This window comes from Globicephala melas, chromosome 4, assembly GCF_963455315.2.
Source record: "Globicephala melas chromosome 4, mGloMel1.2, whole genome shotgun sequence".
In the NCBI taxonomy this organism is placed as follows: domain Eukaryota; kingdom Metazoa; phylum Chordata; class Mammalia; order Artiodactyla; family Delphinidae; genus Globicephala; species Globicephala melas.
The window spans coordinates 47614805-47617364 of record NC_083317.1 but is presented as its reverse complement, the minus strand read 5'-3'; positions in this window follow the sequence as shown (position 1 = coordinate 47617364).

Below are 2560 nucleotides of genomic sequence, written 5' to 3'. Positions count from 1 at the left end.
AGGTTTCAGGATAAAAGACCATATACAGAAATAAATTATATTTTATACACTAGCAATGAAAAACTAGAAATGTTTCCAAAACAATACTGCAGCATCAAAACAATTGCAGTCTTCAGGGATAAAATGGACAAAAGTTTGGCATTACCTTTATACTGGAACTAACAAACGCTGCTGAGAGAAATTAAGGAAGGCCTAAATAACTGAGATAGCTCATGTTCCTGAGTCAGTGATTCAGTATGGATAAGACTTCAACTTTCCACCAAACTGTTCTATAGATTCAATGCAATCCCAGTGAAAACCCCGACAGGCTTTTTTTCTGGGGAAGTTTACAACCTGATTCTGAAGTTTGTATGGAAATACAAAGGACTTAGTTTAAACCAACCATTTTGAAAAATAAGTTGGAGGACTAATACTATCTGACTTAAAGACTTACTATAAATTTACAGGGCTTTCCTGGTGGCACAGTTGTTGAGAGTCCCCCTGCCAGTGCAGGGTACACAGGTTTGGGCCCTGGTCCGGGAAGATCCCACATACTGTGGAGCAACTGGGCCCGCGAGCCACAACTACTGGGGCCCATGTGCCTGGTGCCAGTGCTCTGCAGCGGGAGGGGCCGCCACAGTGAGAAGCCCATGCACCACAACTAGAGAAAGGCCCACGCGCAGCAGCGAAGACCCAGCGCAGCCCAAAATAAATAAAATAAATTTTTAAAGAAGAGCCAAACCATTTAAAAAAAGAAAAAATAAATTTACAGTAATCAACATAGTAAGTTACTGGTGTAAAGATAAATAGATTAATGAAAAAGAAGAGACGAGTCCAGAAATAGATCAAGATACATATGGCCAATTCATTTTAATAAAGATGCCAAGGCAATTCAGTGGAACGACTGGATAGCTATAAGCAAAAAAAAAAAACCAAAATCTTGACTCTTACCTCACACCATATACAAACAATTACCAATTCAAAATGGGTCATACCCTGAATAGCCAAAGCAATCTTGAGAAAGAAAAATGGAGCTGGAGAACTCAGGCTCTCTGACCTCAGGCTATCCTACAAAGCTACAGTAATCAAAACAGTATATTACTGGCACAGAAACAGAAATACAAAGATCAATGGAACAGGAGAGAAAGCCCAGAAATAAACCCATGCACCTATGGTCAATTATTCCATGACAAAGTAGGCAAGAATATACAATGGAGAAAAGACAGTCTTCAATAAGTGGTGCTGGGAAAACTGGAAAGCCACATGTAAAAGAATGAAATTAGAACATTCTCCAACACTATAAACAAAAATAAACTCAAAATGGGTTAAAGGCCTAAATGTAAGACCAGATACTATAAAACTCTTAGAGGAAAATGTAGGCAGAACACTCTTTGACATAAGTCACAGCAATATTTTTTTGAATCTACCTCCTAGAGTAATGAAAATAAAAACAAAAATAAACAAATGGGACCTAATTAAACTTAAAACCTTTTGCACAGCAAAGGAAACCATAAACAAAACGAAAAGACAACTCACAGAATGGGAGAAAATATTTGCAAACAATGCAACCAACAAGGGATTAATCTGCAAAGTATATAAAGACCTCATATAACTCAATATCAAAAAACATACAGGGGCTTCCCTGGTGGCGCAGTGGTTGAGAGTCCGCCTGCTGATGCAGGGGACACGGGTTCGTGCCCCGGTCTGGGAAGATCCCACATGCCGTGGAGCGGCTAGGCCCGTGAGCCATGGCCGCTGAGCCTGCACGTCCGGAGCCTGTGCTCCACAATGGGAGAGGCCACAACAGTGAGAGGCCCGCGTACCGGAAAAACAAACAAACAAAAAACATACAAAAACCAAACAACTCAATTAAAACATGAGAAGACCTAAATAGACATTTTTCCAAAGACATACAGATGGCCAAAAAGCACATGAAAAGATGCTCAACACTGCTAATTATTAGGGAAATGCAAATCAAAACTACAATGAGTTGTCCTCACGTGGGTCAGAATGGCCATCATCAAAAAGTTTGTAAGAGAGTAGCACTGACATATATACACTACCAAATGTAAAATCGATAGCTAGTGGGAAGCAGCCGCATAGCACAGGGAGATCAGCAGGGTGCTTTGCGATGACCTAGAGGGGTGGGATAGGGAGGGTGGGAGGGAGGCTCAAGAGGGAGGGGATATGGGGATATATGTATACATATAGCTGATTCACTTTGTTATACAGCAGAAACTAACAACATTGTAAATCAATTATATTCCAATAAAGATGTTAAAAAAGATTAATAAAATAATATAGTTTTTAAAAAGTTTACAAATAATAAATGCTGGAGAGGGTGTGGAGAAAAGGGAACCCTCCTACACTGTTGGGGGGAATGTAAATTGGTACAGCCACTATGAGAACAGTATGGAGGTTCCTTAAAAAACTAAAAATAGAGCTACCATAATGATCGAGCAATCACAATCCTTAGGCATATTTCTGGAAGAAACCATACTCTGAAAAGATACGTACCCCAATGTTCACTGCAGCACTACTTAGAACAGCCAAGACATGGAAGCAACCTAAACGTTTATGG